This window comes from Carassius auratus, unplaced genomic scaffold (genome assembly GCF_003368295.1).
Source record: "Carassius auratus strain Wakin unplaced genomic scaffold, ASM336829v1 scaf_tig00023612, whole genome shotgun sequence".
In the NCBI taxonomy this organism is placed as follows: domain Eukaryota; kingdom Metazoa; phylum Chordata; class Actinopteri; order Cypriniformes; family Cyprinidae; genus Carassius; species Carassius auratus.
The window spans coordinates 164,482-188,968 of record NW_020525285.1 but is presented as its reverse complement, the minus strand read 5'-3'; the positions used below and the strand labels follow the sequence as shown (position 1 = coordinate 188,968).

The 24,487-nt window shown below is 35.9% G+C and overlaps 2 long non-coding RNA genes across 2 annotated transcripts; both read left to right on the top strand.

Moving 5' to 3' along the window:
* The first annotated feature begins 3,058 nt into the window (after positions 1–3,058).
* Positions 3,059–6,353, top strand: LOC113077957 (uncharacterized). The gene is made up of 4 exons (XR_003281427.1): positions 3,059–3,451; positions 3,576–3,771; positions 5,947–5,992; positions 6,125–6,353. It is a non-coding gene; the product is annotated as an uncharacterized LOC113077957 (long non-coding RNA).
* A 4,829-nt stretch (positions 6,354–11,182) lies between these two features.
* LOC113077971 (uncharacterized) lies at positions 11,183–15,167 on the top strand. The gene is made up of 4 exons (XR_003281438.1): positions 11,183–11,379; positions 11,504–11,699; positions 14,790–14,835; positions 14,968–15,167. It is a non-coding gene; the product is annotated as an uncharacterized LOC113077971 (long non-coding RNA).
* Positions 15,168–24,487: the final 9,320 nt, after the last annotated feature.

Here is a 24,487-nt window from a genome sequence, read left to right as displayed (position 1 = left end):
CAGTAAGGGGGATTTTGGCAAAATGTCACCTGTATTAAGTCAGTCTGGCCACAAGGTTTGTAATGCAACCTTTGGAACATAAAAAAAACCCTTGAGGCGAATTACAGTAATTGTTTTTCGAAGATTAATTATGTATTGTACATACAGTAAAGAAGATATAGGCAAAATTTCACCTGTAGTATGTCATTCTTGTCACTACAATCTCACTGCAACCTTTGGAACATGAAAAAACCCTTTTGGTGATTTACAGTAATTGTTTTTTTAAGAATAATTATGTACTGTACGTATAGTAAGGGAGATATTGGCAAACTTTCACCTGCAGTAAGTCAGTATTGTAAATACAAATGTACTACAACCTTTGGAACATAAAAAAAAAAATAAAAATAAAAAAAAATAAAAAAAAACTTTGTTTGGACTTCTTTTAGTACTGAGAGGTTAATATGCAGACGGTCCCTAAAGCAAGCCTAGGCGAATATCCAGTGAATATCAAACCTAAAACTAACTTTACCGTGCTTCATGAGCGTTCACTGGATTCATCCTGAATATCAGTTTTTAACAGCAGGTTAATGTTGTTCTGTCAATCATTCTGTCACATTATCACTCTGACTGGGCTTTTGTTGCCTGTCTTGTTCTTTGACCTATACAGTAGTTTCTGTCTCCCACTTTTATTATTTCAGTTAGTTCAGTGTCTTATCAATCATCCTTATTTGACTGTGTACTTAAGTTCCTTTGAGTTCATTGTGTGTTTGTAAGATTATAACATCCGTACCTTGTGTGTCTCTACCTGTCCTGTCTGGATTATTAAAACCGTTTAGTTATCTTCATCCTCATGTCTGTTCCTTCTGCACACTCATGTGACATTCCTTCTGTGGGATGTTTATAGATTAAGTGATGACTAAAGAAATTAGATGTTTGTTGTTTTGTTTTGTTTTTGTTTTTTTTCTAGGAAATTATTATTTACAACAGATGGAAAAGCATGAAAGAAATGTACATAAATATGAAATGTTGCATGAATTACATCAAACTGCTAATGTCTCATTTCCTTAGATTTTGGCCACATGATTAAAGGATCCGTTCATCCTCATCCTTCAGTTGTTTTAAATCTGTGTTATTTTTCCTGAGGTTTAACTTTATTTTCTTATTTGTTTAAAGTCTGTGGACACTTGCAAAAATCGGTTTACCTAAACCTCTGAACACACAAACGTTCACCTTTAACTTTCCCAATTCTGCTCGAATGTCCCTGGTCATGAAGTGATCATTGGTTTGTGTGTGAATGTTATTAGATGAAAACATAATGGATCATGCATTTAATCTGCACATCATGCTGATGTGGTCACTGAAACATTTTCTGCTGTATCACTTACAACGTATATATATATATTTTTTTTTTATAATTTTTAGTGTATTTTAGTAAATCAAGTTATAGTACAGTAAATGAAAGTGATAAATATTTCATTGGGAATTATCTGAAACTAAACAAGTTTATGTTTTTTTTTTTTTTAAATATATAAATTTAATTTTATTACAGTTTATTACAAGGTTTCAGTTTTGGTTTTAGTTAAGTATAATAACCCTGCTGACTGAGAAGGTGAATTCACGTCAAACATTAAAAAGGCCTCATATTTACTGTCAGCTTACAGTCTTAGTATGTCATTTTACTCTACCTGTCCCTTGAGAAACAATTCTGCTGTTTACTCATGCAAATACAACCACAAGACCAAAGAGTCACGATTGTCTCGACCGTCTGTCTCTCACTGATAACTTTAAGACGCAGACAGGAGTGATGCAAGATCCTCATTAAGCTGTTCTTTAAACATGTACCCTTTGCAAACATAATGACAAGATACTTTATTTCAAAAGTAATTAATTACATTACTAGTTACATTATTTTTTTTCTCTATGAAATTTATGAAATCCCAGCATACACGCTCCTGATAAATATTTGTTATTAAAGCATCAACATTCACAGAACACTGTTATTTTTTACTAAAGCAAGCGGATGCTGTGTGCATGGTTTGGCAGAATGCAAGTAAAGAGCTCTGCATTTATAACCTCTAAAAGACATCTCAGTTCATTGCAATCTCACAAATCTCTGTTATAACCATAGACTGTAAAAAAAATATGGACGTAGTGTCCGTGACGTCACCCATAGACTCCTCAATAGCGGTTTTGAAGCCTAAAGTGTGCAGAGCGGGCCGTCGCCATCTTGGCAGCGCGTCACCGCGCGACTCTCCCGGATAATCGAAAATGGGCAAAAAGGCGGGAGCTGATTGCTGAAGCCACGCCCACCTAGCACGACGGCTGTGTCAGCAGCGGCAATCCACCTGTCACTCAAGTGGCCACGCCCTTAATTATGCAGAACTTTAAGGCTTAATATACTTTATACGGATGAGTTATAAAAAAAGTCACCCCCCTCACAAAATTAGCAATATAAACCAAAATCATTTTTTGAACCAGGATGTAAACATGTTTTTTCCTGCTGTAAAGTTGGGCATTTTAACATGGGATTGACTCTCTTTTGCAGCCAGCCTCGTGCGGCCAGTCGATGAATTGCAGTTTTAGTCACTTCCTTATTGGCTTCACGAGAGAGAGTGAGAGGTTGCCGCTCGGTTATAACACAATAAATAAATACATAATTAATATTTCATAATGTCTACAATTCATGTGTTATAACAAGAGGAAAGTACGGTGGCCAAGATAGTTCAACGCGCTGACTGATGAAGATGTTTTCTTCATTTGCTGGTGTTTTTTCAATTTGCAAGTGTTTTCTTAAATTGCAGCGCATTGAGCTCTCTCGGTCACCGTAGGAAAGTGACGTGACATACAGCCAAGTATGGTGACCCATACTCAGAATTCATGCTCTGCACTTAACCCATCCGAAGTGCACACACACAGAGCATTGAACACACACACACACTGTGAACACACACCCGGAGCAGAGGGCATCATTTATGCTGCGGCGCCCGGGGAGCAGTTGGGGGTTCAGTGTCTTACTCAAGGGTATCTCAGTCGTGGTATTGACAGCCCGAGACTCACACCCACAACCCTAGGGTTAGGAGTCAAACTCTCAAACCACTAAGCCAAGACTGCCAAAATGTGAGCATGCAAATTTCAGCACTACATTGCTAAACGCTGCAAACACGCGTTATAACCTAATTAGCCTGCTAATCCTTTATATTTTATATTAGTTCATGTTGCTTTTGTGCAATAGATGATGAGTCCTGTGAATCTAAAAAAGTAATCAAATTGGGCGTGAGTAAATGAACCATGCAGTTAATGTAGAGATATCTATGCAAACACCACAACAACCACAGACTAGTTCTGTCTTTGGCTCAGTGACAGAAGAGGCGTCACCAGTAAAGTGCACTTCTCTTAACCTCTTAACCTCAGACACTTCAACATCACACATCAGAACTACACTGGAGATTCACTAGACTGGATTCAACACAAGGTAATGACACTGTTACCTTCAACTGTGTAGTAGATGAAAGCTTTCCATTATTAATTCTGGACATAAATCTGATGTTTGTGTTTTAATGAAACTAAACTTAATCTATTTATTTATTTTTCCAAAGAGATGATGAAAAATAGTTTAACAGAAATTAATTCATGGGAGAAGATCTGTGCAGAATCACAAACTGAAGGAGAATTAAACAGAGAGGAAAAGAAAAATGTCAAACAAAGAGGATGAGATAAAATGTAATGAACCAGAAGAGAAAAACCTCCTGAGACGAGTCAGACGGAACAGTATTAACAGTGGAAGACCAAACTGTGAGTCTTTAGGATATTACAGTTTTTTGCAGACGTTAGGACACATTTCTCAATACTTAGGTCACTTTTGCAAAACTCTTCACACAGTTCTCCTAACCAACTTTCAGCTTGGCAAAGCAGTTCACTTCACATTCAGAATGCACTACAACTACCAAAACACTTTCTTCAGGTCTCAAATCAGCTCATTCTTCCAGAGCACTAGCAAAGGTCGACAGCCGACAAAAATGACCTAAAAACACTAACAACATGTAGCATTATACAATGTTTTCTCCTTATACAAGGAGATATCTCTGTTTATAATTCACTGCAATATATGTCACTGGAATGAATCAGACATGATGCAGAATTCGTCAATATTTTATGTTGTTTATTTTTTTTTATTTTTTTGCGTAATTCAAAAATAGAATAATTTGTATACACATCATCCACTGATACAAATATAATAGTGATGCAAATCTACTAACTGTCCAATAGTTTTATAGCATTTAATTTTAAGATTTAAAATGTATTTCATTCAAATATTACTGTAGAAATGTAGCAAATTGCTGTCTTATGCAGTTTTGTATTCTGTTATTGTTTTGAACATAAGTTTTACAGTTCTGAAAACAGTATGTAAGCATGTGTAAACCGGCCCATACGTACAAAGAGTTTTGTCAGTTGTTGTGTCTGAGTGAAAGAAGAATTCATGAAATTTGAGAGATGTAGTCATTGAATGCATTTTGTGCCAAATTAATGATAATTGATCCTCAGTTTAGCCCATATAGACTTCTGTTGTGCTCACTGTGTGAAGAGTTTTGCAAAAGTGACCTAGTTAACTGTTTGAAGAATTTTTGGGTATATTTTGTCACAGATTATTTTGCTATCCTCACTTACAAAAATGAACTATAGTGTCCTGCACCCATTATTAAAAAAATATATATATAAAAAATTATATCTGGTCTCGGAATAATTTTTGGTTTGACTGTATATCCTTTCGTTATTTTCACACTTAATTATGCCCATTAAAATTTATTTTACAAGTTTTTGTTACTTTCGTTTTTTTTTTTTTTTTTTTATCTGAAACATGCTGCAATTTATATCCCAAAGCCACTCATATAATGCAGAAACACTCAAGCAAGCAAAACACGCACAAAGCGTGCATGTATCTGTACTAGGGGTGTAACGGTACGCAAAAATCACGTTTCGGTACATACCTCGGCTTTAAAGTCACGGTTCTGTTCATTTTCGGTACAGTAAGGGAAAGAAATGCACATTAAACTGCAGGTTGTTTATTACTATAATTTTTCTTTTTTACAATTTGTTTACACTTTTTTAAAATACTTTTTAATAAAATATATATAAAATAAAAAAAAGAATAAGAAATAAAATACTGCTGCAAAGTTCTCCACTAAATAAAATCCTCTCAGTCTCAAACCAATATCATATAATAAAATAACATCAAAGTGTCATGAATTAATATGTATTTGTGTACAGAATGACATATAAACATATTTTCCTATTATATTTAGCCTGGAAACGCTTCCAACACGCGCGTGAAAAATAGGCGTTGGTTCTATTTCTAGCATGCACGCAGGCAGTCTGCAAGCTCTAACCTGTTAACATGTGAGCCGAATTAAAAACGGACACGCCACACGGCTGAGACGCTTGCGCCACGCATCCAGTGTGTCACCGACCTTAGAATCAGCTGCAGGGCGGGATTTGCGCTGAACGCGGAGACTTCCGCCACTTAATATGTTCGTTTGGAAACATGAAAATGAACCTATGTTCCGCACACAAAATATTGCATTCAGTCATTCGGTACACATGCACCGTACCGAAAGCCCTGTACCGAAACGGTCCAGTACGAATACACGTACCGTTACACCCCTAATCTGTACTGTTGCAGAGCAAGAGGGAGTAGTAGTAGAGCGAATTACACACAGGCTCGTAGATTCACTTAGTCTTAGTAATTTATGCTAAGGTTGAAAATAAATGATGTTTTTAGTGAATGACCCCATAAATTGTCTTTTTTTTGTGATTTAGTTTTAATCCAAATGCGTGTGCTAAGTGAGTGTCACACAACAGAAGTGAGCGAGTGTGCTCTCTCTCACTCTTCCTACTGTTAAGTAACTTGTGCATTGTTTTACATAATAAAAACTGTTAGGATAATCAGATGATTGTGTTTTTAATTTCTAGTTTCTGATGATGCAGACAGGTTTATTCAGAGTGACTCTCAGATGAGGTGAGATTCTCACAAATCACAAACAGACTAAATATAATCAATCCTCTTACTCTGTATGCGGACTGTATATACTGTATACTGACAGTTACTGTATGTGTGTGTTATAGTTCTGAGAGTGTGTTTTCTCTTCAGACAGGAGCAGCTTCTTTCGTCTGACCAGCAGAATATTCTTTATATTCAGTCTCTAACAAAACACTGCTTTATTTTAGATCGTTTGTTCTATTTTTGTGTTACTATCTTTTCAAAGTATTATAGACTATATAATTAGCCAATATCAACTTCATTCACTGTATAATGTATAATTATTTCATTTATTTTTTTTCAAAACTAATAACAAGAGCATTATCTGAAAAACTATTGTTAATATTTCCTAGCAGTTTTTTTTTTTTTTTACTGTATGATGCTATACATATTACAAACAAAAAATATTTCTGTCCATGTTTCTAAAACTATTATAATAATTCATAGTGACAAAAATATGTATATTTATAAAATATGTATGTTTTATAAAACAAATTTTTGGATTTTTTCTGCAAAACATCTGTATATACTGATAACAAATATTAAATATTTTTCTATTCAATATTTAGATTTTGTTGTATTGTCTCTTTTAATGGTCAAAGACAAGGGGAGGAAATGTGTTAAAACTGGTTAGTTCCTTTTAATTCTTTGATTCATCACATGCTGAATAGGGAGGGATTCTGGAAAACTGGGTTATTCTGAAAGTAGGTGGTGGGATGAGTCCCTGAAGATTCACTCAGAAAGTCCAGGACTTTTCTCTAACTTACCAGTATTCAATTTTAGAGAAATTCCCTAAGAACAGAAGACAGTTTGAAAGGCTGGGTCACAGAATGATATCAGAATTCACATTGAGCAGGACTGGCACACACTCAAGAAAATAAGATGAGAGAAGCAGAGAGAAGTTTACAGACACGTCACAGAAGATCAACAGCCGAACACTTGCTTTAGCAGAGTCTTTAAGTATTTAGGTGTTTGGAGTCATCTTTTGAACACCAAAGTGATGGCAAAAATCTGAAATTTTGTTTGAAAGCATGTACACCAAGATCAAACTGAAAATTAACTTAAATTTGGTTTCAAAATTGGATTGCAGTATGGGCGTCCAGAGTCTGAATTCTGACGTGAAGACCTTTCCCAATCCTACCTCCCTCTCTCTCCCACTTTACTTCCTGTAAGCTTTGATCTGTCCTATCATAATAAAAAGGCAAAAATACATCTTTATTAATTATGTAATTATGATTGATTCAGATGTGAAGATCAGAGAACTCAACTAGGCTGAATTTGAATCTGTGCATCAAATCATATTTATTAGATATAAATCACTTTTAAAAAGTTGGACATGGGAAAGACACATACTTGGGAAAGGAGGTTGGGAATGGTCAAGTGCGTCCTCTTAATTCCAAAATACAAGCCATCCTTGATTTCCCAGTTCCTAAAACTAGGAAAGAGCTCCGTCGATTTCTTGGAATGACTGGCTACTACAGATTTTTTTGTAAGAATTTTTCAGATGTTGCCAATCCTCTCACTGGACTATTATGTAAAGCAGTCTCATTTAAGTGGTCTTCTGAATGTCAGTCCGCCTTTGAAGTCTTGAAAACTTTGCTTTGTAGTGCCCCTGTGCTCGCTGCCCCCTGTTTTGAAAAACCATTCTTGATGGAAATGGACGCTAGTGGTACCGGTGCTGGAGCCGTCCTTCTTCAAACCAATGCCGCTGGTTTGAATAACCGAATAAGTTTCTTTTCGAAAAAGTTCCACAAACATCAGATTAACTACAGTACTATAGAAAATGAAGCCCTTGCCTTAATTCTCGCTCTTCAACACTTTGAGGTCAATGTTGGTTTGTACTGACCATAACCCTCTTGTATTTCTTCAACGGATGTCAAATGCTAATCATCGTCTTATGCGCTGGTCGCTAATCTGCCAAAGTTACAATTTGGTGATCTGTCATAAAAAGGCCATTGAAAATGTGATTGCTGATTCACTGTCTCGTGTTAATCTGTAAAACAGGATGTTTCATTTTGTGGGTGGGGGTGTTATGAGCCAAAGTCATTTGTTGGTTGTGTTCTCTGTGCATGTTTGTTTCAGATGGGCGGTTCCTGGAGATAATTAATTGGAGGCTGCGATTGGTTCTCCTCTTCACCTGATCCAGATATAAGGACTGCCCCAAACACTCAATTGAGGCCATGATTGTGCCATCGCGTGTGACTCCATAGTTTGCTGTTAACTTGTGTGTGTGTGTGTGTGTATATATATATATATATATATATATATATATATAAACATTTTGTTAATCTTAGTTTTTGTTAAGTTGAGGGATGTAGGGGGTTAGACGCCATTTTATTTTGATATCACTTTTCACATTGTTTTGGGTTTAGGGAATTGAATCTGTATTTTATTTCTTTTGGTTTCTTTAATTTTGATTTAGGAAGTGTAGAGGGTTAACAAAGAGGATTTTTGTTTGTTATTTTGGCCTTGTCTGCCCCTGACGCTAAGTCCCAACTTGTAAATAAATTGTTTATTCAACTTCTCTCTGGTTCTGAGACTCTTTTCCTTTTCCTGTTACGGCTGACCCCTAGCGGTCGTAACACAAGTCATTCACTCGTACAAATGATCTGCTCTTATCATCTGATCGTGGGTGTATCTCTCTATTAGTTTTATTGGATCTTAGTGCTGCATTTGACACAATTGACCACAGCATTCTTTTGAATAGACTTGAACACTTTGTTGGCATTAATGGAAGTACATTAGCATAGTTTAAATCTCACTTAAATGACCGACATCAGTTCGTAGCAGTGAATGAAGATGTATCATATTGATCACAAGTGCAGTATGGAGTACCTCAAGGCTCAGTACTAGGGCCGCTACTCTTCACGCTTTATATGTTACACTTGGGAGATATCATCAGGAAACATGGTGTTAGCTTTCACTGTTATGCTGATGATACTCAGCTCTATATTTCCTCGCGGCCCGGTGAAACACACCAATTTGAAAAACTAATGGAATGCATAGTCGATATAAAAAACTGGATGACGAGTAATTTCTTACTGCTAAATTCAGAAAAAAACAGAGGTGTTAATTATAGGACCTAAAAACTCTGCTTGTAATAACCTAGAACACTGTCTAAGACTTGATGGTTGCTCTGTCAATTCTTCGTCATCAGTTAGGAACCTAGGTGTGCTATTTGATCGCAATCTTTCCTTAGAAAGCCACGTTTCTAGCATTTGTAAAACTGCATTTTTCCATCTCAAAAATATATCTAAATTACGGCCTATGCTCTCAATGTCAAATGCAGAAATGTTAATCCATGCATTTAGGACCTCAAGGTTAGATTATTGTAATGCTTTATTGGGTGGTTGTTCTGCACGCTTATTAAACAAACTACAGCTAGTCCAAAATGCAGCAGCAAGAGTTCTTACTAGAACCAGGAAGTATGACCATATTAGCCCGGTCCTGTCCACACTGCACTGGCTCCCTATCAAGCATTGTATAGATTTTAAAATATTGCTTATTACTTATAAAGCCCTGAATGGTTTAGCACCTCAGTATTTGAGTGAGCTCCTTTTACATTATACTCCTCTATGTCCGCTATGTTCTCAAAACTCAGGCAATTTGATAATACCTAGAATATCAAAATCAACTGCGGGCGGCAGATCCTTTTCCTATTTGGCGCTTAAACTCTGGAATAACCTACCTGAGATTGTTCGGGAGGCAGACACACACTTGCAGTTTAAATCTAGATTAAAGACCCATCTCTTTAACCTGGCTTACACATAACATACTAATATGCTTTTAATATCCAAATCCGTTAAAGGATGTTTAGGCTGCATTAATTAGGTAAACCGGAACCGGAAACACTTCACATAACACCCTATGTACTTGCTACATCATTAGAAGAATGGCATCTACGCTAATATTTGTCTGTTTCTCTCTTATTCAGAGGTCACTGTGGCCACCAGATCCAGTCTGTGTCCAGATCAGAGGGTCACTGCAGTCACCCGGATCCAGTACGAATCCAGGTCAGATGGTGGATCAGCACCTAGAAAGGACCTCTACTGCCCTGAAAGCCAGTGGAGACCAGGACAACTAAAGCCCCAGATACAGATCCCCTGTAAAGACCTTGTCTCAGAGGAGCACCAGGACAAGACCACAGGAAACAGATGATTCTTCTGCACAATCTGACTTTGCTGCAGTCTGGAACTGAACTACTGGTTTCGTCTGGTCAGAGGAGAACTGGCCACCCAACTGAGCCTGGTTTCTCCCAAGGTTTTTTTCTCCATTCTGTCACTGATGGAGTTTTAGTTCCTTGCCGCTGTCGCCTCTGGCTTGCTTAGTTGGGGACATTTCATCTACAGCGATATGGTTGACTTGATTGCAATAAATGCACAGACACTATTTAAACTGAACAGAGAGAGAATGAATGTTGTTCAGTTGCTTTGATGCAATCTATTTTGTTTAAAGTGCTATATAAATAAAGATGACGACTTGACTTGATTCTGATCCCATAGGAACCTTGACATTTTTTAATACCATTCACCACTGCGTCACCAGTGTTGGGCGAGTTACTCTGAAAATGTAATCAAATTACTGATAACTGACTACTTTTAAAAGTAATCATGTTATTGTTCTGATTACTTTATTTCAAAAGTAATTAGTTACATTACTAGTTGCATAACTTTTTTTCTCTATGAAATTTACGAAATCCCAGCATTTTTTATTAAAGCATCAATATTCACAGAACACTGTTATTTTTTACTAAAGCAAGCGGATGCTGTGTGCATGGTTTGGCAGAATGCAAGCAAAGAGCTCTGCATTTATAATCTCTAAAAGACATCTCAGTTCATTGCAATCTCACAAATCTTTGTTATAACACAATAAATATATACATAATTAATATTTCATAATGTCTAAAATTTGTGTGCTATAATGAGAGGAAAGTGAAAGTGACATGACATACAGCCTAGTATGGTGACCCATACTCAGAATTCGTCCTCTGCATTTAACCCATCCAAAGCGCACACAGAAAGTGCATTGAACACACACACACACACACACACACACTGTGAACACACACCCGGAGCATCATTCATGCTGTGGCGTTGGGGATCAGTTGGGGGTTCTGTGTCTTGCTCAAGGGCACCTCAGTAGTGGTATTGCATGAATGAGTCCCATGAATTTAAAAAAGTAATCAAATTACTGTAACGCTACTCCCAAAACTGTGCGTCACTGAGTAAATGAACCATGCAGTTAATGTAAAGATATCTATGCAAACACCACCACCACAGAATAGTTCTGTCTTTGTTAGGCTCAGACACTTCAACATCAGACATCAGAACTGCACTGGAGATTCACTAGACTGGATTCATCACAAGGTAATGACACTGTTACCTTCAACTGTGTAGTAGATGAAAGCTTTCCATTATTAATTCTGGACATAAATCTGATGTTTGTGTTTTAATGAAACTAAACTTAATCTATTTATTTATTTTTCCAAAGAGATGATGAAAAATAGATTAACAGAAACTAATTCATGGGAGAAGATCTGTGCAGCATCACAAACTGAAGGAGAATTAAACAGAGAGGAAAAGAAAAATGTCAAACAAAGAGGACGAGGTAAAATGTACTGAACCAGAAGAGAAAAACCTCTTGAGACGAGTCAGACGGAACAGTATTAATAGTGGAAGACCAAGCTGTGAGTCTTTATTACAGTTTTTTTTATACAGACGTTGGGACACATTTCTCAATACTTAAGACACTTTTGCAAAACTCTTCACACAGTTCTCCTAACCAAGTTTCAGCTTGGCAAAGCAGCTCATTTCACATTCAAAATGCACTACAACTACCAAAACACTTTCTTCAGGTCTCAAATCAGCTCATTCTTCCAGAGCACTAGCAAATGTCGACAGCAGACAAACAATGACCTAAAAACACTAAAAACATGTAGCATTATATACAATGTTTTCTTGTGTAAAACAAGGACAAACCTCTGTTTATAATAAATATACACAGAAATATACTGTATGTTACTGGAATGAATCAGACATGATGCAGAATTCGTCAATATTTTGTGTCATTTATTTATTTTTATTTTAGTAATTTGAGTAATTCCAAAATAGAAGAATTTGTATCCACACCATCTGATACAGATATAATAGTAATGCTAATCTACTAATTGTCCAATAGTTTTATAGCATTTAATTTTAAGATTTCATTCAAATATTACTATAGAAATGTAGCAAATTGCTGTCTTATTCAGTTTTGTATTCTGTTATTGTTCTGAACATAAGTTTAACAGTTCTGAAAACAGTATGTAAGCGTGTGTAAATTATCTTGTACGTACAAAGAGTTTTGTCAGTTGTTGTGTCTGATTGAGAATAATTCATGAAATTTGAGAGATGTAGTCGTTGAATGCATCTTGTGCCAAAGCAATGATAATTGATCCTCAGTTTAGCCCATATAGACTTCTGTTGTGCTCATTATGTGAAGAGTTCTGCAAAAGTAACCTAGTTAACTGTTTAAAGAAGTTTTGGGTATATTCTGTCACAGATTATTTTGCTATCTTACAAAAATGAACTATAGTGTCCTGTTCCCTTTAGTTAAAAAAATATATATAAAAAATTATATCTGGTCTCCGAATAATTTTTGGTTTGACTGTATACCCTTTCGTTTTTTTCACACTTAATTATGCCCATTAAAATGTATTTTACAAGTTTTTGTTACTTTCTTTGTTCAAGGTTTTGCTCTATGTTTCATCATCTGTAATTTAATAGAGCTTCTTCACTGCAGCGACTTACTGTAATGACACGCTTTGATCTGTAATAATGAAGGGAACCATCTCCTGTGATATTTTTGACACATAGAAGGCGTTTTTTTTTTTTTTTTTTTTTATCTGAAACATGCTGCGATTTATATTCCAAAGCCACTCATATAATGCAGAAACACTCAAGCAAGCAAAACACGCACAAAGCGTGCATGTATCTGTACTAGGGGTGTAACGGTTCGCAGAAATCACGGTTCGGTACATACCTCGGCTTTAAAGTCACGGTTCGGTTCATTTTCGGTATAGTAAGGTAAAGCTTTTACAACTTGTTTACACTTTTTTAAAATACTTTTTAATAAAATATATATATATATATATATATATATATATATATATATATATATATATATATATATATATATATATATATATATATAATAAAAAATAAGAAATAAAATACTGCTGAAAAGTTCTCCACTAAATAAAATCCTCTCAGTATCAAACCAATATCATATAATAAAATATAATGAAAAATATAAATAAATAACTATGATTACAGTGCAGCATTGCCAATCCCAGCTTATAGGCCTGCTCATATTTAAAATATATACAGTATACATAACTTTTCCAAAGTGTAAAGTGCAGCGTCAAAAGTTTACGTTTTTAGACCTGCTCAGATTTCGTTATTGCGTTGGACCAATCGAAATTAAGAGCAAAGGTCTGTTTCACTAGTTCACGCTTATATATAATCAGCTGAGGTATGGCATGCGTATTTGGTGTGCTGTGCGGGGAAGGGCTCCGAGCTCGGGAATGGACCGAACCTAGAGTACCCCCCTTCCCCGTCTAATTATAAAGTGAACTTGAAGTGGGGAGATGGGGTGGAGGAGGGATGCTGATTAACCGTCAATGGATAGAGGTAAGTCAGCGATATTTATACTATGGGATTGATTACTTGATTATGGTCCACCTGTGTTGATTAGGCTAAGTATCTGACGCGCTCCTCCCGAATCTTATTAGTAAATTACATTTAAATGCCGACGGGAGCTGCGTTTGAATTACAATATTTTTTTTTCTTGTTTGTAGTGATGTTCACACTCGCGTGATGCCTTTTGAAAACATTAGGCCGGTGACACACTGGCATATTGCACCTGTCAACAGTATTGACGGCAAAATAGACTATGTTTGACAGGTGCAATAATTTAAAATCGATAATTATTAATTTATGTTTTAAAATACAATTGTATCTGAATATATGTCAACCTATAGACTTTCAAGCATCAAAGTGTCATGAATTAATATGTATTTGTGTACAGAATGACATATAAACATATTTTCCTATTATATTTAGCCTGGAAACGCTTCCAACACGCTTGCGTGTCGCGTGAAAAATAGGCGTCGGTTCTATTTCTAGCATGCACGCAGGCAGTCTGCAAGCTCTAACCTGTTAACATGTGAGCCGAATTAAAAACAGACACGCTACACGGCTGAGACGCTTGCGCCACGCATCCAGTGTGTCACCGACCTTAGAATCAACTGCAGGGCGGGATTTGCGCTGAACGCGGAGACTTCCGCCACTTAATATGTTCGTTTGGAAACACGAAAGTGAACCTATGTTCCGCACACAAAATATTGCATTCAGTCATTCGGTACACATGCACCGTACCGAAAGCCCTGTACCGAAACGGTCCGGTACAAATACACGTACCGTTACACCCCTAATCTGTACTGTTGCAGAGCAAAAGGGACAGTAGTAGTAGTAGAGCGAATTACACACAGGTTGCTAGATTCACTTAGTCTTAGTCATTTATGCTAAGGTTGAAAATAAATGTTGTTTATAGTGAATGTAAATTGTCTTTTTTTGTGATTTAGTTTTAATCCAAATGCGTGTGCTAAGTGAGTGTCACACAACAGAAGTGAGCGAGTGTGCTCTCTCTCACTCTTCCTACTGTTAAGTAACTTGTGCATTGTTTTACATAATAAAAACTGTTAGGATAATCAGATGATTGTGTTTTTAATTTCTAGTTTCTGATGATGCAGACAGGTTTATTCAGAGTGACTCTCAGATGAGGTGAGATTCTCACAAATCACAAACAGACTAAATATAATCAATCCTCTTACTCTGTATGCGGACTGTATATACTGTATACTGACAGTTACTGTATGTGTGTGTTATAGTTCTGAGAGTGTGTTTTCTCTTCAGACAGGAGCAGCTTCTTTCGTCTGACCAGCAGAATATTCTTTATATTCAGTCTCTAACAAAACACTGCTTTATTTTAGATCGTTTGTTCTATTTTTGTGTTACTATCTTTTCAAAGTATTATAGACTATATAATTAGCCAATATCAACTTCATTCACTGTATAATGTATAATTATTTCATTTATTTTTTTTCAAAACTAATAACAAGAGCATTATCTGAAAAACTATTGTTAATATTTCCTAGCAGTTTTTTTTTTTTTTACTGTATGATGCTATACATATTACAAACAAAAAATATTTCTGTCCATGTTTCTAAAACTATTATAATAATTCATAGTGACAAAAATATGTATATTTATAAAATATGTATGTTTTATAAAACAAATTTTTGGATTTTTTCTGCAAAACATCTGTATATACTGATAACAAATATTAAATATTTTTCTATTCAATATTTAGATTTTGTTGTATTGTCTCTTTTAATGGTCAAAGACAAGGGGAGGAAATGTGTTAAAACTGGTTAGTTCCTTTTAATTCTTTGATTCATCACATGCTGAATAGGGAGGGATTCTGGAAAACTGGGTTATTCTGAAAGTAGGTGGTGGGATGAGTCCCTGAAGATTCACTCAGAAAGTCCAGGACTTTTCTCTAACTTACCAGTATTCAATTTTAGAGAAATTCCCTAAGAACAGAAGACAGTTTGAAAGGCTGGGTCACAGAATGATATCAGAATTCACATTGAGCAGGACTGGCACACACTCAAGAAAATAAGATGAGAGAAGCAGAGAGAAGTTTACAGACACGTCACAGAAGATCAACAGCCGAACACTTGCTTTAGCAGAGTCTTTAAGTATTTAGGTGTTTGGAGTCATCTTTTGAACACCAAAGTGATGGCAAAAATCTGAAATGCTGTTTGAAAGCATGTACACCAAGATCAAACTGAAAATTAACTTAAATTTGGTTTCAAAATTGCATTGCAGTATGGGCGTCCAGAGTCTGAATTCTGACGTGAAGACCTTTCCCAATCCTACCTCCCTCTCTCTCCCACTTTACTTCCTGTAAGCTTTGATCTGTCCTATCATAATAAAAAGGCAAAAATACATCTTTATTAATTATGTAATTATGATTGATTCAGATGTGAAGATCAGAGAACTCAACTAGGCTGAATTTGAATCTGTGCATCAAATCATATTTATTAGATATAAATCACTTTTAAAAAGTTGGACATGGGAAAGACACATACTTGGGAAAGGAGGTTGGGAATGGTCAAGTGCGTCCTCTTAATTCCAAAATACAAGCCATCCTTGATTTCCCAGTTCCTAAAACTAGGAAAGAGCTCCGTCGATTTCTTGGAATGACTGGCTACTACAGATTTTTTTGTAAGAATTTTTCAGATGTTGCCAATCCTCTCACTGGACTATTATGTAAAGCAGTCTCATTTAAGTGGTCTTCTGAATGTCAGTCCGCCTTTGAAGTCTTGAAAACTTTGCTTTGTAGTGCCCCTGTGCTCGCTGCCCCCTGTTTTGAAAAACCATTCTTGATGGAAATGGACGCTAGTGGTACCGGTGCTGGAGCCGTCCTTCTTCAAACCAATGCCGCTGGTTTGAATAACCGAATAAGTTTCTTTTCGAAAAAGTTCCACAAACATCAGATTAACTACAGTACTATAGAAAATGAAGCCCTTGCCTTAATTCTCGCTCTTCAACACTTTGAGGTCTAGGTTGGTTTGTACTGACCATAACCCTCTTGTATTTCTTCAACGGATGTCAAATGCTAATCATCGTCTTATGCGCTGGTCGCTTATCTGCCAAAGTTACAATTTGGTGATCTGTCATAAAAAGGGCATTGAAAATGTGATTGCTGATTCACTGTCTCATGTTAATCTGTAAAACAGGATGTTTTATTTTGTGGGTGAGCCAAAGTCATTTGTTGGTTGTGTTCTCTGTGCATGTTTGTTTCAGATGGACGGTTCCTGGAGATAATTAATTGGAGGCTGCGATTGGTTCTCCTCTTCACCTGATCCAGATATAAGGACTGCTCCAAACACTCAATCGAGGCCATGATTGTGCCATCGCGTGTGACTCCATAGTTTGCTGTTTGCCTTGTTGTTATTGTTCGTTTGAATTTTGTAGTGCCCCTGACTACGATTTTGGATTCTGATTGTAAATTGTTTGCTGTTAACTTGTGTGTGTGTGTATATATATATATATATATATATATATATATATATATATATACATATATATATATATATAGATATCTATATATCTATATATATATATATATATATATATATATATATATATATATATATATATATATATATATATATATATATCTTGTAAACATTTTGTTAATCTTAGTTTTTGTTAAGTTGAGGGATGTAGGGGGTTAGACGCCATTTTATTTTGATATCACTTTTCACATTGTTTTGGGTTTAGGTAGTCGGGTAAGTTGAATCTTTATTTTATTTCTTTTGGTTTCTTTGATTTAGGAAGTGTAGAGGGTTAACAAAGAGGATTTTTGTTTGTTATTTTGGCCTTGTCTGCCCCTGACGCTAAGTCCCAACTTGTAAATAAATTGTTTATTCAACTTCTCTCTGGTTCTGAGACTCTTTTCCTTTTCCTGTTACGGCTGACCCCTAGCGGTCGTAACACAAGTCATTCACTCGTACAAATGATCTGCTCTTATCATCTGATCGTGGGTGTATCTCTCTATTAGTTTTATTGGATCTTATTGCTGCATTTGACACAATTGACCACAACATTCTTTGAAACACACCAATTTGAAAAACTAATGGAATGCATAGTCGATATAAAAAACTGGATGACGAGTAATTTCTTACTGCTTAATTCAGAAAAAAACAGAGGTGTTAATTATAGGACCTAAAAACTCCACTTGTAATAACCTAGAACACTGTCTAAGACTTGATGGTTGCTCTGTCAATACTTCGTCTTCAGTTAGGAACCTAGGTGTGCTACTTGATCGCAATCTTTCCTTAGAAAGCCACGTTTCTAGCATTTGTAAAACTGCATTTTTCCATCTCAAAAATATATCTAAATCACTGCCTATGCTCTCAATGTCAAATGCAGAAATGTTAATCCATGCATTTATGACCTCAAGGTTAGATTATTGTAATGCTTTATTTTGGTGGTTGTTCTGCACGCTTATTAAATAAACTACAGCTAGTCCAAAATGCAGCAGCAAGAGCAGCAAGAACCAGGAAGTATGACCATATTAGCCCGGTCCTGTCCACACTGCACTGGCTCCCTATCAAACATCGTATAGATTTTAAAATATTGCTTATTACTTATAAAGCCCTGAATGGTTTAGGACCTCAGTATTTGAATGAGCTCCTTTTACATTATACTCCTCTACGTCCGCTACGTTCTCAAAACTCAGGCAATTTGATAATACCTAGAATATCAAAATCAACTGCGGGCGGCAGATCCTTTTCCTATTTGGCGCCTAAACTCTGGAATAACCTACCTAACATTGTTCGGGAGGCAGACACACTCTTGCAGTTTAAATCTAGATTAAAGACCCATCTCTTTAACCTGGCATACACATAACATACTAATATGCTTTTAATATCCAAATCCGTTAAAGGATATTTAGGCTGCATTAATTAGGTAAACCGGAACCGGAAACACTTCCCATAACACCCTATGTACTTGCTACATCATTAGAAGAATGGCATCTACGCTAATATTTGTCTGTTTCTCTCTTGTTCCGAGGTCACCGTGGCCACCAGATCCAGTCTGTGTCCAGATCAGAGGGTCACTGCAGTCACCCGGATCCAGTACGTATCCAGACCAGATGGTGGATCAGCACCTAGAAAGGACCTCTACTGCCCTGAAAGACAGCGGAGACCAGGACAACTAGAGCCCAGATACAGATCCCCTGTAAAGACCTTGTCTCAGAGGAGCACCAGGACAAGACCACAGGAAACAGATGATTCTTCTGCACGATCTGACTTTGCTGCAGCCTGGAATTGAACTACTGGTTTCGTCTGGTCAGAGGAGAACTGGCCCCCAACTGAGCCTGGTTTCTCCCAAGGTTTTTTTCTCCATTCTGTCACCGATGGAGTTTCGGTTCCTTGCCGCTGTCGCCTCTGGCTTGCTTAGTTGGGGTCACTTCATCTACAGCGATATCATTGACTTGATTGCAAATAAAAACAGACACTATTTAAACTGAACAGAGAGGACATCACTGAATTCAATGATGAACTGCCTTTAACTATCATTCTGCATTATTGAGACACTGTTTTCCAAATGAATGTTGTTCAGTGCTTTGACGCAATGTATTTTGTTTAAAGCACTATATAAATAAAGGTGATTGATTGATTGATTGAATGTTGTTCAGTTGCTTTGATGCAATCTGTTTTGTTTAAAGTGCTATCTAAATAAAGATGACGACTTGACTTGATTCTGATCCCATAGGAACCCTGAAATTTTTTTATACCATTCACCACTGCGTCACCAGTGTTGGGCGAGTTACTCTGAAAATGTAATCAAATTACTGATAACTGACTACTTTTAAAAGTAATCATGTTATTGTTCTGATTACTTTATTTCAAAAGTAATTAGTTACATTACTAGTTGCATTACTTTTTTTTCTCTATGAAATTTACGAAATCCCAGCATTTTTTAGTAAAGCATCAATATTCACAGAACACTGTTATTTTTTACTAAAGCAAGCGGATGCTGTGTGCATGGTTTGGCAGAATGCAAGCAAAGAGCTCTGCATTTATAATCTCTAAAAGACATCTCAGTTCATTGCAATCTCACAAATCTTTGTTATAACACAATAAATATATACATAATTAATATTTCATAATGTCTAAAATGTGTGTGCTATAATGAGAGGAAAGTGAAAGAGACATGACATACAGCCTAGTATGGTGACCCATACTCAGAATTCGTCCTCTGCATTTAACCCATCCAAAGCGCACCCAGAAAGTGCATTGAACACACACACACACACACACACTGTGAACACACACCCGGAGCATCATTCATGCTGTGGCGTTGGGGAGCAGTTGGGGGTTCTGTGTCTTGCTCAAGGGCACCTCAGTAGTGGTATTGCCGGCCTGAAACTCGAACCCACAACCCTAGGGTTAGGAGTCAAACTCTCAAACCACTTAGCCAAGACTGCCATAATGTGAGCATGCAAATTTCAGCACTGCATTGCTCAATGCAGCAAAAACGCGTTATATATCCTAATTAACCTGCTAATCTTTTATATTTTTTATTAGTTCATGTTGCTTTTGTGCAATAGATGATGAGTCCCATGAATTTAAAAAAGTAATCAAATTACTGTAACGCTACTCCCAAAACTGTGCGTCACTGAGTAAATGAACCATGCAGTTAATGTAAAGATATCTATGCAAACACCACCACCACAGAATAGTTCTGTCTTTGTTAGGCTCAGACACTTCAACATCAGACATCAGAACTGCACTGGAGATTCGCTAGACTGGATTCATCACAAGGTAATGACACTGTTACCTTCAACTGTGTAGTAGATGAAAGCTTTCCATTATTAATTCTGTACATAAATCTGATGTTTGTGTTTTAATGAAACTAAACTTAATCTATTTATTTATTTTTCCAAAGAGATGATGAAAAATAGATTAACAGAAATTAATTCATGGGAGAAGATCTGTGCAGCATCACAAACTGAAGGAGAATTAAACAGAGAGGAAAAGAAAAATGTCAAACAAAGAGGACGAGGTAAAATGTACTGAACCAGAAGAGAAAAACCTCTTGAGACGAGTCAGACGGAACAGTATTAATAGTGGAAGACCAAACTGTGAGTCTTTATTACAGTTTTTTTATACAGACGTTGGGACACATTTCTCAATACTTAAGACACTTTTGCAAAACTCTTCACACAGTTCTCCTAACCAAGTTTCAGCTTGGCAAAGCAGCTCATTTCACATTCAAAATGCACTACAACTACCAAAACACTTTCTTCAGGTCTCAAATCAGCTCATTCTTCCAGAGCACTAGCAAATGTCGACAGCAGACAAACAATGACCTAAAAACACTAAAAACATGTAGCATTATATACAATGTTTTCTTGTGTAAAACAAGGACAAACCTCTGTTTATAATAAATATACACAGAAATATACTGTATGTTACTGGAATGAATCAGACATGATGCAGAATTCGTCAATATTTTGTGTCATTTATTTATTTTTATTTTAGTAATTTGAGTAATTCCAAAATAGAAGAATTTGTATCCACACCATCTGATACAGATATAATAGTAATGCTAATCTACTAATTGTCCAATAGTTTTATAGCATTAAATTTTAAGATTTCATTCAAATATTACTATAGAAATGTAGCAAATTGCTGTCTTATTCAGTTTTGTATTCTGTTATTGTTCTGAACATAAGTTTAACAGTTCTGAAAACAGTATGTAAGCGTGTGTAAATTATCCTGTACGTACAAAGAGTTTTGTCAGTTGTTGTGTCTGAGTGAGAATAATTCATTAAATTGAAAGATGTAGTCATTGAATGCATTTTGTGCCAAAGCAATGATAATTGATCCTCAGTTTAGCCCATATAGACTTCTGTTGTGCTCATTATGTGAAGAGTTCTGCAAAAGTGACCTAGTTAACTGTTTAAGAATTTTTGGGTATATTTTGTCACAGATTATTTTGCTATCCTCACTTACAAAAATGAACTATAGTGTCCTGCTCCCTTTAGTTAAAAAAATATATATAAAAAATTATATCTGGTCTCTGAATAATTTTTGGTTTGACTGTATATCCTTTCATTATTTTCACACTTTTTTTGCCCATTAAAATGTATTTTACAAGTTTTTGTTACTTTCTTTGTTCAAGGTTTTGCTCTATGTTTCATCATCTGTAATTTAATAGAGCTGCTTCACTGCAGCGACTTACTGTAATGACGCGCTTTGATCTGTAATAATGAAGGGAACCATCTCCTGTGATGTTTTTGACACATAGAAGGCGTTTTTTTATTTTTATTTTTTTTATCTGAAACATGCTGCGATTTATATTCCAAAGCCACTCATATAATGCAGAAACACTCAAGCAAGCAAAACACGCACAAAGCGTGCATGTATCTGTACTAGGGGTGTAACGGTTCGCAGAAATCATGGTTCGGTACATACCTCGGCTTTAAAGTCACGGTTCGGTTCATTTCCGGTATAGTAAGGTAAAGCTTTTACAACTTGTTTACACTTTTTTTAAATACTTTTTAATAAAATATATAATATATATATATAAAATAAAAAAATAAGAAATAAAATACTGCTGAAAAGTTTTCCACTAAATAAAATCCTCTCAGTATCAAACCAATATCATATAATAAAATATAATTAAAAATATAAATAAATAACTATGATTACAGTGCAGCATTGCCAATCCCAGCTTATAGGCCTGCTCATATTTAAAATATATACAGTATACATAACTTTTCCAAAGTGTAAAGTGCAGCGTCAAAAGTTTACGTTTTTAGACCTGCTCAGATTTCGTTATTGCGTTGGACCAATCGAAATTAAGAGCAAAGGTCTGTTTCACTAGTTCACGCTTATATATAATTAGCTGAGGTATGGCATGCGTATTTGGTGTGCTGTCCGGGAAAGGGCTCCGAGCTCGGGAATAGGTAGAGGATAGAGGTAAGTCAGCGATATTTATACTATGGGATTGATTACTTGATTATGGTCCACCTGTGTTGATTAGGCTAAGTATCTGACGCGCTCCTCCCGAATCGTATTAGTAAATTACATTTAAATGCCGACGGGAGCTGCGTTTGAATTACAATAATTTTTTTTCTTGTTTGTAGTGATGTTCACACTCGCGTGATGCCTTTTGAAAACATTAGGCCGGTGACACACTGGCATATTGCACCTGTCAACAGTATTGACGGCAAAATAGACTATGTTTGACAGGTGCAATAATTTAAAATCGATAATTATTTATTTATGTTTTAAAATACAATTGTATCTGAATATATGTCAACCTATAGACTTTCAAGCATCAAAGTGTCATGAATTAATATGTATTTGTGTACAGAATGACATATAAACATATTTTCCTATTATATTTAGCCTGGAAACGCTTCCAACACGCGCGTGAAAAATAGGCGTCGGTTCTATTTCTAGCATGCACGCAGGCAGTCTGCAAGCTCTAACCTGTTAACATGTGAGCCGAATTAAAAACGGACACGCCACACGGCTGAGACGCTTGCGCCACGCATCCAGTGTGTCACCGACCTTAGAATCAGCTGCAGGGCGGGATTTGCGCTGAACGCGGAGACTTCCGCCACTTAATATGTTCGTTTGGAAACACGAAAGTGAACCTATGTTCCGCACACAAAATATTGCATTCAGTCATTCGGTACACATGCACCGTACCGAAAGCCCTGTACCGAAATGGTCCGGTACGAATACACGTACCGTTACACCCCTAATATATACTGTTGCAGAGCAAGAGGGACAGTAGTAGGAGTAGAGCGAATTACACACAGGTTGCTAGATTCACTTAGTCTTAGTCATTTATGCTAAGGTTGAAAATAAATGATGTTTATAGTGAATGTAAATTGTCTCTTTTTGTGATTTAGTTTTAATCCAAATGCGTGTGCTAAGTGAGTGTCACACAACAGAAGTGAGCGAGTGTGCTCTCTCTCACTCTTCCTACTGTTAAGTAACTTGTGCATTGCTTTACATAATAAAAAATTTGAGGATAATCAGATGATTCTGTTTTTAATTTCTAGTTTCTGATGGTGCAGACAGTTTTATTCAGAGTGACTCTCAGATGAGGTGAGATTCTCACAAATCACAAACAGACTAAATATAATCAATCCTCTTACTCTGTATGCGGACTGTATATACTGTATACTGACAGTAACTGTATGTGTGTGTTATAGTTCTGAGAGTGTGTTTTCTCTTCAGACAGGAGCAGCTTCTTTCGTCTGACCAGCAGAATATTCTTTATATTCAGTCTCTAACAAAACACTGCTTTATTTTAGATCGTTTGTTCTATTTTTGTGTTACTATCTTTTCAAAGTATTATAGACTATATAATAAGCCAATATCAACTTCATTCACTGTATAATGTATAATTATTTTTTATTTTTTTCAAAACTAATAACAAGAGCATTATCTGAAAAACTATTGTTAATATTTCCTAGCAGTTTTTTTACTGTGTGATGCTATACATATTACAAACAAAAAATATTTCTGTCCATGTTTCTAAAACTATTACAATAATTCATAGTGACAAAAATATGTATGTTTATAAAATATGTATGTTTTATAAAACAAATATTTTGATTTTTACTGCAATACATCTGTATATACTGATAACAAATATTAAATATTTTTTTTATTCAATATTACAATTTTGGTGTATTGTCTCCTTTAATGGTCAAAGACAAGGGGAGGAAATATGTTAAAACTGGTTAGTTCCTTTTAATTCTATGATTCATCACATGCTGAATAGGGAGGGATTCTGGAAAACTGGGTTATTCTGAAAGTAGGTG